At 42.1% G+C, this 15736-nt stretch overlaps 1 pseudogene; it reads left to right on the plus strand.

Annotated features, from left to right (window-relative positions):
* The first annotated feature begins 484 nt into the window (after positions 1–484).
* LOC125862857 (uncharacterized) lies at positions 485–1957 on the plus strand (annotated as a pseudogene).
* Positions 1958–15736: the final 13779 nt, after the last annotated feature.

The raw sequence follows: 15736 nt of genomic DNA on the forward strand, positions 1-15736 counted from the left end.
TTTAACTGCTTACTTGTTTAAATTATCGTATCTTATTGAATTGTGGCATTCATGGCACCCGATTCCGCCAAACGGCAAATAGATTGCATTAGGAAAAAGGTGGTTACGTGGCTTACCACGGCTGTCCTTCAGAAAAACACAGGTTGAACTCTTTGGAAGTGATAAACGAATAGTTGGCTTATGGTCATCCAACGTCGTTTATTAGACTTCACCCCGTTGTTTGTCCGACTCGGGTAACCGTTATTTTAAAACCAATTCGAGTCAACCTAGAGTAGAGCGAAACCAAATCCAAATCTAAGCATTAGCCTAAGACGGCTTAATACCCAAGGTGTATTAAGTTCATTAGTAAAACCGCCAAAATCATGTCCAAGGTCCACGACCTAACGACCTATCATATTATTTGACATTTGAAAGATGTATGCGTGGAAACCTGATTATTGCCTATGTGGGGGAGGGAATCTTAACCGTGTTTTATTTTGTAGGTATGGATCGATTTCCTAAATTCGACATTATAGTGGAAGCTCCAGTTTTGCTCAAGATGTGGTATAACGACCTCAATACGTTTCACAAAAGAGACCTCAACAAATATGTAGGGGCCTTAACAGAACTCATCAACATGGTTGGATGGCCCGAACTTATTGAAGTCCTCACAGGCTATTGGGACAGCGAGAAAATGGTGTTCCGATTTGGAACCATGGAAATCACCCCGATAATTGAGGAAATTCGAGACGAAATAGACACAGTTGGTACAGGGCTTGAAGGAAGAGTGAGAAAATGGGAAAACATCTTAATCCCTAACAAGCCTACCCTCGAGGATATTGTAAACTAGCTCGGATTAAGAAACGATTGTTCTTACTGGGCCGAAGGTTCTAGCGTTTCTTTCATGGATCTCTATGTTAGATTCGGGGATGCGAGCTTTTATGTGAATTACAACCAAGAGTTCAGGGTCACTTTCAGAGAATGGGACGGGATCAGACCTTTGGCATTTACCATCGCACTGTTAGGCACCATGGTTTTCCCACACGGCCCAAGCCTCAGTATCAACACCCGGGTAATAATGCTTGCACACACTCTCTTCCACGGACATCTGAACCAAGGGCAAATAAAGTATTATCCTATTGCACCTGTCATCCTTTCCGACATGTACCGTGCTTTGGGGAAATGCAAAGAGGGGCATCGTTACTTTCAAGGTTGCAACCTTCTTCTTCAATGGTGGATAATGAGTCACTTGGTGAAGAGACATGGAACTCAAGAACTCCATACCCTCGATGAACATAATGCTCTTAAGAGTTTGAATGACATGTTGTTCTGGGCAGACTTGGAAAAAAGAAGAACTAGAGAAAGATGGGCTCAAATTTTCTCTGAGTTGAGAGAAGAAAGCATCCAATGGATGTTCGACCGTTTCATCTCGAAAGATGCCATAGTGCGGGGCGACAGACAACTTGTGCTTTCTCTGCCAGGTATTCGAGGTATTCGCCCATATGCACCCATTCGGGTCTTGAGACAGTTTGGAAGAAGACAGACTACACCTCCAAAAGCATATTACCATATCTATGTGTTCGACATTGGGGATGATAGAGTGCCTGAGGCTTCAAAGATGCTGAGAGAATGGAAAAGAGCAGTGCGAATGAACAAGGACACTATTGCCGTAGATCGATTTAATGCGGGGTATGATGAAACTTATAAAGCTTGGTTGAAGCGTAATATACAGGGTATCTCCTTCTCAGTTCCGAACATTTACCGCAGTGTAGAGGACAAAAAGTCCAAAGCTTTGATAGAACTGAGAGAGGTAAGAAGAGAAGCCCAGGAAATGCACGAGGAATTTCTTCGAAAGCAAGAAGAGGATAAGTACGCCCTCGAGAGCGTAACTCAAGAACTAGAAAGCTTGAGAAGCGATTTGGGAGAGCTTAACTTATGGATTGGAGATAAGAAAAGCGGAATGTGCCTCGAAGATTAGGAAGAGAAAGGTCGCCGGAGCAAAGGATACTTGCTAATGATTCAATATAGGCTTCAACATCTCATGGCGCAGAACAAGAGGAGCAGATCAGAGGCGGGGCCATCGGGAACATCTTAGCGGATTTCGCCCCTGCGTGGGTTTTTCTATATGTACTTATTGTTATTTGCCCCTGCGTGGGCTTGCCTTTCTCGTATTTTGGTACTCTTTTCAAATGACCCCTGTGTGGGCCCTTCCTTTGTGATTTTCGTTTATTCCCTACTTCGCTTCTTGAATAGCATTTTATATGCGAAATTTGCTTTGGGGTAACAAAGTGGTTCAATTCTACCCATACATCTTTCAAATACGCTAGGCCTACCCTTGGCACAAAAGGGGCCCCTACTTGTTTAGGACACGCGATATATGCTTGTGTGCTTTAACTGTTTATGTGATATTGTTGCTTTGACTAAGGATATTTTAGCCCACCCTTTTTCAAAAATTTTCCAAGAATCTCTACAATACCAAGTACAAGTCACTATCAAAATGTCCGACCAAAATTTCACGAGTCTTAAGTTTTTCAGCAAGAAATACAAACCTACTACCAAATCCTAAAATATTACTCTATCATCTCAGAAAAGGTGAGATTGCTGCTAAGATGGAAAAAAGCAAGGGTATCAACGTAGAGCTAACTAAGAAGGATTTGAGGATGGAATTGCAGCGGCTCAGGAAAGAGGTCCAAGAAACCAGAGAAAGGAGAGTAGAAGTGGAGTTTGCCACAGCGATCGCACAAGCAGCAAATGCGGCACTAGACGCGGAATTGGCAACAAAGATGACCAAATGCGATGTTATAAGTGAAAAGATAGTTGTTGTGTGGAAGAAATGCGATGCCCTCAAAGATGCAACTATGAGACTTCAGAAGATACGCGGGAAATGCTCATTCTTCAATCAAGAAGCCAATAGTGGTCCAAAAGACACTCACCCTAGAGCTACTGAAGAAGATGTCGATGAGGAAATCATCTATATGCCTCCCTTCCTGGGACGTCTGAAAGGAGGGGACCAAAAGATCACTCTCCCGGCTTATGAGCGGACACATAACGTGGGGGCAAGAGTCGTGTCGTGTGCTCTCATTTTTTAGCACCTTAAGGCATCAGGTATGCTGAAGCCTCTCGAAGGAACCACTTTCAGGTTTGGGAATGAAAGCTCTCAAAAGACATGTGCCTACCACCCGAACCAAAGAGGACACACTATAGAGGAATGTGTGGAGCTTAAGGCAGCGATCTGCAACCTGATCAACATTGGGGAGATCCCGTATATGTGGGGTAGGAACACCGTCCTTACCTGTGACCAACAGGAGCCTAATATGCCGGTCACTAAGCACACTTTGTTTTATTGTCACTACTTCACGCCTTTCAAGAAAACTTTGCTGGACATCTACAGTCTATTAGTTCAAAAAGGGGTCTTGGCCTCTATCAGAAAGGATGACGAAGCAATCGATCCCGTTGGAATTGAGATCTGGAAGCCCTGCCCTTATCATGATGCCATCGATCATAACATTGGGAGGTGCTTTAAGTTTCGCTATGACGTGGAATCCCTCATCAACATGGGAAAGATTCAAGTTGAGTTTATCCCCCGTGGTTAATACGGCAGTCAGAGGAAGGAGCTTCGGTGAAGGCACCACTTTATCTTTTAGGAGTTTTATTGTTTGTCTTTCACTTTCCTTGTAACCACTAGAAATGAATGAATGAAAATGAAAATATCCTTTGTATTCGAACTACGTAGGGCCTGAATTCTTCTTCGGAGATACGTAGGCAGCCTTTCACGGTCCGGCCCCTATCTTTTTCAAATTTTCTTTTCCCCCTCTTTCATTCTACAAGGAAACATTGAATTCACATCAAAACATGCCGAGAGATGCAACAAGAAGACCTTAGCTCAACGCAATTTAACCCTTCTGAGTCACCAACCTCAGCATAAAAACGAACAAATTCCTGCTTGTTCAAAAGTCAGTCCCCATTATTCGTGGGTTGACATGTTCTCAAACAAAGCAACTTTTATGTGTTTATCTGTTTTCTATGTAATATCTTGCATTATTCATCCAGGACTAATACTAACAGATTTGCCTTTGAGTTGTTTTCCCTACAGGTAGTTAGAACTGATCTGTGTTGATACACTGGGCCTACAGATTCCTTTCCCAGCCAAAATTCACAAAAGGGAAAAACAGCAATGAGCGATAACAACGAAGAACCTAGCCTTACTGATGTCGTGGTGGCTCAGCCCGCCCTTGCTGATCAGAATGAATTAATCCTGCAGTTGATGCAACAAATTGCTGAGATGAGGGTCAAGATGCAGAAAAGACAAGATTTACCTCCTCCGATTTTTGTTGTCAACACTCCACCAGACGGAAGACCTCCAGTTCAAATTCCTCCTCCTAACGTGGAACAAGCTCAAAACCTTCCTTCGAGTCCTGCTCGTAACCCTTCTATCATTGACCTTACCACTCAAAACCCCCACTATGCCTCAACCTCTTATCAAACACCACCCCCTCCTCAAAATACCAACCTCCAAGCTCCACTCCCTTTCCCCATTGCAAACCACCAAACTGGCCTACCCCCTCAAAGCCAAAATCTTAACCGCCCGCATATTTCCCTTCATTACCAAAATCAACATACCAACCCCCAGACTTTCCCTCAAAATTACCAAACTACTCAAAATGCCCAAAGTCCCTCCATTGCTCCACCACTACCACAAAAACCCACTTTTCAAATACCCGTCCCCAACGAGCATGACGCCCATGGTTCGGAGCTCGACCACTATGAGGAGAGGGAGAGAGAGTGGAGGTCAAAGGAAGAGACCGCCAAGATGGATATGAAGGAGGAAATTAGAAAAGCCATGAAGGAGCTGAACTGCATTCCTGAGGTCGCCGGATTGAGCTATGAAGACCTGTGCATCCACCCGAATTTGGACCTCCCAGAAGGGTTCAAGGTGCCAAAATTCGACATCTTCGGAGGAACGGGGAACCCCTTAGCACACTTGAGGGCCTACTGTGACCAACTCGTGGGAGTTGGGAGAGACGAAGCTTTGTTAATGCAGCTTTTTAGCCGAAGTTTGAACGGAGAGGCTCTAGAATGGTTTACGTCTCATGAGATGAAGCAGTGGTCTAGCTGGAACGCTTTGGCTAAGGATTTCGTCGAACGATTCGCCTACAATGTAGAGATCGTTCCTGATCGTTACTCCTTGGAGAAGATGAAGCAGAAGCCGACCGAAAGCTACAAGGAATTCGCATATAGATGGCAAAAGGAGGCGGCTAGAGTTAGACCTCCCATGTCAGAAAAGAAAATTGTTGAAGTGTTTGTGCGGGTGCGGGAGCCCGAATATTATGACAAAATCATGTTGCTCGTTGGAGCAAAATTTGCTGAGATAGTCAAGGTAGGTGAGACTATCGAGGACAGATTGAGAACCGGGAAGATTTCCTGTGTAGCTGCCTCGCCCGAATCTTCGGGCTTGTTGAAGAAGAAAAGAGAGGATGTGTCCTCTATCTCTTATGAGGGGAGGAAGACCCCGAAGAAGTCATCATCATACCAAGGTCGTTCTCGACTTTCACAGAGTTTATACCCGGCTTGTTATGCACAGGCTGATTACCAAAATACCCCTTCCATTAGTTACCAAAATACCCCTCTTCCCAACTATCAAAATACACCCCATCCTAATTACCAAACTCCCCCTACTATCTACCAAACTCCCCTTCCAGTTTACCAGACTCCATCTCATCACTACCAAAATGCCGCCCCCAACTGTGCCAACGTTTAGACAAATTACCAAACGCCTCCCTCAATGTACCAAACCCCAGCTCCACTTTACCAAAATACCCCTTCGAACTACCAAGCTCCACAACCAAACTACCAAACAAACTCATATCCCAGTTATCAAGCCCCCCGTCCAAACGCTCCAAATTATCATCAAATGCCTCCTCCTCAACAAGGCAATTACGATTTCCCCCGTCCTAGATTTGAGAAGAAGCCTGCCAGATTTTTCACTCCACTTGTTGAAAGCCGAACAAAGTTGTTCGAACGATTAACTACGGCAGGATATATTCATCCGGTGGGACCCAAGCCGATTGACACTAGCTCAAAGTTTTACAGGCCTGATCAGAGGTGCGTGAATCACTCCAACAATGTTGGACATGATACTGAAGATTGTATCAACCTGAAGCATAAGATCCAAGACCTAATTGACCAGAATGTGGTCTCTCTTCAGACAGTTGCGCCCAACGTCAATAGTAATCCTTTGCCAAATCATGGATGCGCCACTATCAATATGATAGAGACAGATGATGATTGGTGCGTGACGAAGGCAATAGTTCCGATTGCTCCTGATGAACTAGAAAGGGCTGTGGCTTCATTGAGCATTAGAGAGAAGAAAGAGTTTGTGATTCTGACACCCGAGAAGGTTGTTGCCTTGGTGCCACGAGAAACTCTTACCCGACCAAAATTTGTGATTGAAACGGCTATTACTCAAGGCATGACCAGATCTGACAGGTGCTACACGCCGAAAGAATTGGCCCAAGGAGGGCAGAAGAAGGACCAAACAAAGAGACTGATCAGTGAAGCCGAGGCTGAGGAGTTCTGGAGAAAAATGCAGCCGAATGATTATTCGATTGTGAAGCATTTGGAGAAGACGCCGGCTTAGATCTCTGTGTGGGCCTTATTGATGAGTTCGCAGTTACATAGGCAAGCTCCGATGAGGGCTTTAGATGATACTTATGTGCCGGTGGGTACTAACAGTGACAATTTAGCAGCCATGATAAACCAGGTCATCCGAGGACATCGAATCAGTTTTTGTGACGAAGAGCTCCCCTTTGAGGGGAAGATGCACAACAAAGCTCTGCACGTCACCTGTATGTGTCGAGACAAGATAATTAATCTCGTCTTGGTTGATGACGGATCCGGTCTTAACATTTGCCCACTTTCGACTTTGAGGCAGCTGAAATTCGACTTGGGAAAGCTTCACCAGAACCAAGTCAATGTGAGGGCCTTTGATGGAGTGCAAAGAGACACATTGGGTGCGGTAAACTTGGATATTCAGGTGGGCCCTGCGGATTTTAATGTGGAGTTCCAGGTATTGGATATCAACACCAGTTACAACTTACTTCTAGGAAGACCGTTTATTCATATGGTTGGGGCTGTGTCTTCTACCCTTCACCAATTAATGAAGTTTGTTTGGAAGGACAAAGAATTGGTCATTTATGGTGAAGGCAGTCATTCCAATGGGTATGCACCGATCGTTGATGATGTCTTTCGAGGTTGTGATTTCTACACGGTGGAGCTGGTAAATGCCACCGGTGATGACTTGGCTCCACAGCCTCCTATGCCTGCCGTGTACAAGATGATTGCTACTGTTATGCTCCGGAATGGTTTCGAACTAGGATTTGGATTGGGAAAGCATTTCCAAGGAATCGTTGAGCCTATTCAAAATCCCGCCAAAGGAGCAAAGTTTGGTTTGGGGTATGTCCCAACAGATAACGAAGCAGAGATGAAGAACAGGAATGTTGATCAAGCATTGGCCAGGCCAATTCCTCATCTGTACCAATCATTTCCAGTACGAGAAAATGTCAATGATGGTGGTCTCGGGGAAGGAATCTGGGGCCTTTTCGAGGAGATTGATGCAGTCATCGAGGAAGAGGCTGGGACATCAGGCATCCGTGATGCAGAACCTGAGGAGCGATTGCAGAACTGGACCTCCACACCACTCCTGATTTCCCGCACATCTGGGTAAAAAAGACATGTGTCTTTGTTTATTTTCAAATCGGTGGTAGTTCGGACGAGGCCCGAGACCCACCATTTATGCAGTTTATTTGTTTGAAGTTTTTAATTCCTTTGTGATGTTAAAAAAAAAAAGCAATGGCCCTCGGCCATGGCTTAAGTTTGTGTTTGTTTTTTCAATCTAAATGAAAGCCTCTTTTATCGAAATTTGTTTACTTGTCTGTTTATATTTTACTTTCCTAACTTTGTTTGTTTATGATTTCAGTAATATTAATTTAAAACCTGCCAATGTCATGTCATGTCATGAACCGATTGAACGAAATGAGACAGGTGATGATGAGTGTGAGGAATATGTAGAAGGAAATGAGGTTCTCGAATATGTTGCTGAAGAGTTTCGACAATTCGAAAATCAACATAAGCCAAATTTGGAAGAAACCGAAACTGTGAATCTCGGAGATGAGGANAAATGAGACAGGTGATGATGAGTGTGAGGAATATGAAGAAGGAAATGAGGTTCTCGAATATGTTGCTGAAGAGTTTCGACAATTCGAAAATCAACATAAGGCAAATTTGGAAGAAACCGAAACTGAGAATCTCGGAGATGAGGAATGTATTAAAGAAGTAAGAATCAGTGTCCATCTGACGGAAGCTCAAAGAAGAGACCTGGTTCGCTTGCTTAAGGAGTACATTGATGTATTTGCCTGGTCTTATAAAGACATGCCGGGGCTGAGCACGAATATGGTGTCCTACAAGTTGCCGATCAAACCAGATTTTAGTCCAGTAAAACAAAAGACTCGAAAGTTCAAGCCTGAGTTGAGTTTGAAGATCAAAGAGGAGATTACAAAGCAGATCGAGTCCCAAGTAGTGGAAGTGACGCAGTATCCGACTTGGTTAGCCAACGTTGTTCCGGTTGCCAAGAAAGATGGAAAGATCAAAATTTGTGTTGACTACAGATATCTCAACAAAGCTAGCCCGAAAGATAACTTTTCATTGCCAAACATTCACATTCTCATTGATAATTGTGCTAAGCATGAGATGCAATCGTTTGTGGATTGTTATGCAGGTTACCACCAGATCCTGATGGATGAAGAAGACGCCGAAAAGACAGTTTTCATTACACCTTGGGGTGTATATCATTATCGGGTGATGCCTTTTGGTCTCAAGAATGCCGAAGCTACTTATATGAGGGCCATGACGATCATCTTCCATGACATGATTCATAAAGAGATCGAGGTGTATGTAGAAGATGTCATAATCAAGTCCCGCGAGAGTTCGGACCACTTGACTCACTTGACGAAGTTCTTTGATCGCTTGCGCCGATACAATTTGAAGTTAAATCCTGCCAAGTGTGCTTTTGGAGTGCCAGCTGGCAAGTTGTTGAGATTTATAGTCAGCAGGAGGGGCATTGAGCTTGACCCTTCCAAGATCAAGGCAATCCAAGAATTACCTCATCCGAAGACCAAGAAAGAGGTGATGAGTTTTTTAGGAAGGTTGAACTATATCAGTCGGTTTATAGTTCAATCCACCGTGGTGTGTGAGCCTATCTTTAAGTTATTGAAAAAAGATGCCTCGACCAAGTGGACCGGAGAATGTCAAACTGCTTTTGATGCCATCAAGAACTATCTGTCCAATCCGCCGGTGTTGGTCCCTCCGCGAGAGGGGAGTCCATTATTGCTATATTTGTCTGTCTCAGATAATGCATTGGGATGCGTGCTTGGTTAGCATGACGAAACTAGGAAGAAAGAGCGAGCCATTTATTATTTGAGCAAAAAGTTCACTCCATATGAGGCTCGTTACACTCTTTTGGAGAGAACATGTTGTGCTTTGACTTGGATCGCGCAAAAGTTGAGACATTATTTGTCTTCTTATACCACATACCTTATTTTCAGGATGGACCCGTTGAAATATATTTTTCAGAAAGCAATGCCGACCGGGAAGTTAGCTAAATGGCAAATGCTTTTGAGTGAGTTTGACATTGTCTATGTGACTCAGAAGGCGATAAAGGCGCAAGCCTTGGCTGATCATCTTGCAGAGAATCCAGTTGATGAAGAGTATGAACCGCTCAAGACTTATTTTCCTGACGAGGAAGTTTCATTCGTGGGTGAAGATATTTCTGAAGCGTACCCCGGATGGAGAGTATTCTTTGATGGAGCGGCAAATCATCAAGGGAAAGGAATCGGAGCGGTTTTAGTATCAGAAACCGGTCAGCACTATCCTATGGCGGCTAAACTCCGATTTGAATGCACGAACAACATGGCTGAGTATGAAGCTTGCATCCTCGGTCTGAAGATGGCAATTGATATGAATGTTCAGGAGTTGCTGGTTATTGGAGATTCAGATTTGCTGATTCATCAGGTTTAAGGGGAATGGGCCGTGAAAAATCCAAAGATCACACCGTATGTGCGGTATATACAGAAGTTGTGCAAGAGATTTTGCAAGATTGAGTTCAAACATACTCCCAGGACACAGAATGAGTTGGCTGATGCTCTTGCCACCATCGCGTCGATGATTAAGCATCCAGATATAAGTTATATTGATCCAGTGGATGTAGAGATAAAAGAGCAGCCTGTCCACTGTTCACATGTTGAAGCGGAACCAGATGGTTTACCTTGGTATTTTGACATCAAGAAGTATTTAGAGGACAGGACTTATCCTGAGAATGCAACGTTTAACCAGAAGAAGTCGATACGCTGTATGGCCCTCAATTTCTTTACAAGTGGGGAAGTCCTTTACAGGAGGACTCCAGATTTAGGTCTTCTCAGATGTGTTGATGCTAGTGAAGCTGTGAAGCTTCTGGAACAGATACATGCCGGAGTTTGTCGTACTCACATGAATGGGCTCACTTTGGCAAGGAAGATCCTTCGAGCCGGCTATTTTTGGATGACTATGGAACATGATTGTTGCAAGTTCGTGCAGAAATGTCATAAATGTCAAGTGCATGGTGATTTGATTCGAGTACCGCCTCACGAACTCAATGCTATGAGTTCACCTTGGCCGTTTGTAGCTTGGGGCATGGATGTCATTGGTCCAATAGAGTCAACTGTCTCTAACGGACACAGATTCATTTTGGTTGCCATTGACTACTTCACCAAGTGGGTAGAAGCAGCTTCGTACAAATCGGTAACTAAGAAGGTTGTAGCTGATTTTGTTCGCAACAATTTGATATGTAGGTTTGGAGTACCAGAATCCATCATCACGGATAATGGAGCGAATCTCAATAGTCACTTGATGAAAGAGATATGTGAACAGTTCAAGATTACTCACCGAAACTCAACCGCCTATCGTCCCCAAATGAATGGAGCCGTAGAAGCTGCCAACAAGAACATAAAGAAGATTTTGAGGAAAATGATTGATAATCGCAGAGATTGGCACGAGATGTTGCCATATGCTTTGTTGGGTTACCGAACGACTGTCAGAACATCAGTTGGAACTACTCCATATTTGCTTGTATATGGAACAGAAGCAGTTATACCTGCCGAAGTTGAGATACCTTCATTAAGAATCATTCAAGAAGCTGAATTGAGTGACGCTGAGTGGGTCCGCAAACGAATCGATCAGTTAACATTAATTGATAAGAAAAGAATGGTTGTCGTTTGTCATGGTTAGTTGTATCGACAGAGAATGATTCGTGCTTTCCACAAGAAAGTAAGAGCCAGGATGTTTGAAGTTGGTTAGTTAGTTCTCAAACGCATTTTCCCTCATCAGGATGAGTACAAAGGGAAATTTGCACCAAATTGGCAGGGACCCTACCTGGTTCGCAAAGTATTATCTGGAGGTGCATTGGTCTTGTCGAAGATGGATGGCACCTAATGGCCGAAACCAATCAACTCAGATGCTGTCAAGAGATATTATGTGTGAAGTTTCTATTTGTATTTTCTGTCATTCCTTTGTAATCGTTCCATTTGTTTGTAATTTCTTTGTTTAGAATCTATCCCTATGTAATGAACTACGTCTGACCTGAATTCTCAAGAATTGAAATACGTAGGCGGCCTATGTCGGCTTCGGTCACCCCTTTATCCCTATTATTTTATTTTTTTTTCTTGTATTTGAACTACGTTCGACCTGAATTCTCAAGAATGAGATACGTAGGCGTCCTATGTCGGCCTCGGTCGTGTTTCTTGGTAATTTTTCTTATTGTTGTCAACCCTCGAGGGGGAACTACGTTTGACCTGATTCCTGTCTCAACGGGATACGTAGGCGCCACAAAGGTTCGGTCATATCTCCCGTAAGATTTTTGTTTCTCTTTACAATAGAAACTGGGACAGAATTTTTGAGAGAGACTCAAAAATTCTCAAGAAAGAAGTCTCTCCAACAAAGTCGAGACTGAAATTACTTTGAAATTTGCGACCGGGACAGAATTTTCGAGAGGATCTCAAAAATTCTGTGATTTGATCACCAATGGTTAAAGATACACCAAGACAGTTAACTGGGACAGAAATTTTTTAGAAAGACCTCAAAAATTTCAACTGAGTTTATCTGCAATTTGGAACAACTTTGAATACTTCCCAATGAGTAATCAGATAGATCTCAAAACATCAACTCCAAATGGTGTCCACTAAGCTTGGCGTGACATGACACTTGGCAGTGACATTTTCCAAATGCTACTTTTTGAAAATCTATTTTTTCTTAAAACTTTTCCTACATGTTTCAATTATTTTTGCATAAAAATATTTTGTCTTATCTATCAAGAAGCGGGAGATCGGAGAAATCAACCGGAGATAGCAAGACAAGGAGCAGACAACCGAAGAGATCAATACAGATCAGTTCATTTTCTAAAAAACTAACAATTTTTCTATGGATGCAGGTCTATAGGTTTGCCTCAAGATCGGCATATTCTTCCATTCAATGAATATGGAGAAGTCAAAAGGGCGAAGAGCTCCTCAAATTGACAACTTTTCTGTGGATGCAGGAAATATTTCATGCTTCTTATACCAAGAATTGGAAATATGAGTAGCATTAATTTATTCAAATTCTCAGCAAGGCAAGGTTCATAACGAACATGCAATTATGTTCGGAGATGGGACAAATTAAAACCTTGAAGAGAGAAATATTATTATTTTCTAGCAACTAAAGATACCTGGAAGATATTTATCTGCATTATATTATCAGATATGATAATATTCTTACCCTGAAGATTATTTCTATTGTATTGTCGAATGAGACTATACCACTACCCGGAGAGTCATTTATATTGTATTGTCAAATGAGATGATACCACTACTCCGATGGTCGTTTTTATTTATATTGTCAATTGAGACGATATCACTACCCGGAGAGTCATTTATATTGTATTGTCAAATGAGATGATACTACTACTCCGAGGGTCATTTTTTTTATATTGTCGATTGAGACGATACTGCCGTCCCAAAAGATACCCAGAAGATCACATACGTTGCTCGGTGAAGCATTATCTTCATTTGGTATCAGGGAGGCATCATCAAAAGAAGTCATGCATCGCGGAAAAGTTATGCATTGCAAGAGAAAGAAGCCCTGCATCACAGAGAAGTCATGCATTACAAGAGAAAGAAATCATGCATTGCAAGAGAAAGAAGTCATGCATTGCAAGAGAAAGAAGTCATGCATCGCGGAGAAATCATGCATAGCGAGAGAAAAAGTCATGCATCGCGAGAAAAAGATTCATGCATTGCGGGAAAAAGATTCATGCATTGCGGGAGAAGGAATTCATGCATTGCGGGAAAAAGATTCATGCATCACGGGAGAAGAAATTCATGCATCGCGGGAAAAAATTCATGCATCGCAAGAAAAAAGATTCATGCATTGCAAGAGAAGATCCATGCATCGCGGGAAAAACATTCATGCATCGCGAGAAAAGAGATTCATGCATTGCAAAAGAAGATTTATGCATTGCAAGAGAAGATTCATGCATCGCGGGAAAAAGATTCATGCATCGCGAGAAAGGAATTCATACATCGCAAGAGAAGGATTCATGCATAGCAAGAGAAGGAGTTATGCATCGCAAGAGGAAGATTTACCCATCACAAGAGAATCAACATCAACTGCATCATGTTCCTTTGCAAAGACGACATCAAGAGAACTATCCACATATTGCATCAGCCTATTTTATTATTGTCATCAAAAGAAGAATACATTGAAGATTATATTGCAAATATGAGACACAAACTTTATTTGCTTTACGTCAAACCCGATGGAGTTGACGTCAGATATTCAAGAAGAGCAATTAAGTGTCAACACGGTAAAAGACACTGTCTCCTATTTAATTTGCATTTTTATGCTAATGAGTTTTATCTCAGTCTTTATCGAGAGCATCCGAAAGGATGAATTCTCCAAAACGAACCACAGGTGCGGACGACATCAAAAAGGATGCAGCACAACGTAGAACTTTTTCTTAGCAGCGAACTGGGACATAGTCCAAAGAGGAGTGTCAAACTCTTAGGACACGAGCAGAGGAGCGACTTCCACCACAATCAAACCACACCCCATCAGAAGGCATGTGGGTTTTTCCTTAGGTTTCCTGGTTTCAATTTTGCATCCGAGAATTTTTCGCCTCTACCGGAAACAGCTTTCCAGTCCGAGTGACAAATGTGCCAAGAGCTTTGGGAATTATGTCCGTGTAAGTTCTTAATTATGGGTGTGAAGCGCGCCACATTCATGGCTAAGAGGTTGCAAGCCTCTTTTTCATACTCGACTTGCTTTGTCACTTTTCCAGAACCACAGGTGATCTAGCATAATAGATTTCCTTTTCAACCGATAGAGTCGAACTACAAGCAGCCAGATTCCCTAAGCAGAGGGATATGTAGGCGGGCTCAATGTTGAAAAGCTCGGCTGTATTCCAACATTCGCTCTTAAATCTTATTTTCGATCATTCTAATTTCTTCATAATTTGATATCAGATCGTTTTTGAATTCTTTCAAAATTGTGCGTTAAATCAAGCGTATCGAACTACAAGTTGCCTGAATTCTCATATAACCTGAGATATGTAGGAAACCCTTTTCCGGGGTTCGGCCATAATTCCTAAAGTCCGTACCAAATCCCTCTCCTAAAGGATGAAGATGTGGTCGGTCAAAATTGGATTTGTCAATTTCATTTTCCTCGAATTTCTTGCATCAATCCAAGTAAAATGAGGGACAGTTGTTGACACCTAATTTTGACCCTCCACGATAAGAATTAATTTGCGAGCTTCCTTAATTTCAAACGATTTGAAATAACTAACTTTATAAAAAAAAAATTCAAAATATGTTTCAAGATATTTTTAAGAATTTTATTTCACTTTTATAATATTTTAACTAATAAATATGTTTTATATTGTCGCGTATGTAACTAATATATTTTATAAATACTTGAAAACTATCTTGAAAAGATTTTGATATTATTATTATTATTATTATAACGTTAAATGCTTTATTAATCTAATTTAGTTTGAATTATAACTATGTTGTGGAATTAGTTATTTTTATTAAGTTAATTATTTTGTTTCGTTAAGATTAAGAAGCTCATTAGTTAATTTTTACTGATTCACCTTATTTAGTTTTTAGCCGAATTTACTAAATAAATTCAATTTTGGCTACATTCCTAATTCATCGGCTAAATTTGTAATGCAATTAACCACTCCATTCGGTTAAAATTGTGACTTACTAGCCATTACTCTTACCTCACTCTTTAACCAATTTGGGGCTTTTTATTATGCAACTTCCGGCAATACAAAAATTCCAGAGGACCCACTTCAGCCCAAATCAACTCTAATTCCAACAATTCCGCCAGCCCATCCTCACAACCTCTTACCCGGCCCACTTTTTCAATTCTAAAGAGACCCAAACTATTTTTTTTTTCCAGTAGCAACGACAAACAGAGGAGGAACGGCGTCTTCACGCCAGTTCCAAACGCGACACAGAGCAGACGGACAGCAATGCTACTCTAGTCCAGAGCTTCTGCAAGAATCGTCCTTACGGCTACGGGATCATGCCACGTCGAGCAGCAAGGACAAGGGAGTCAATCCCACTCGTTCATCTCCCTGTTCCTCTTCCGGAATGGAGTGAATTTTCAGAGAAAAAGTTGTTTATCCCGAATT

This window comes from Solanum stenotomum, chromosome 4 (assembly GCF_019186545.1).
Source record: "Solanum stenotomum isolate F172 chromosome 4, ASM1918654v1, whole genome shotgun sequence".
Lineage (NCBI taxonomy): Eukaryota > Viridiplantae > Streptophyta > Magnoliopsida > Solanales > Solanaceae > Solanum > Solanum stenotomum.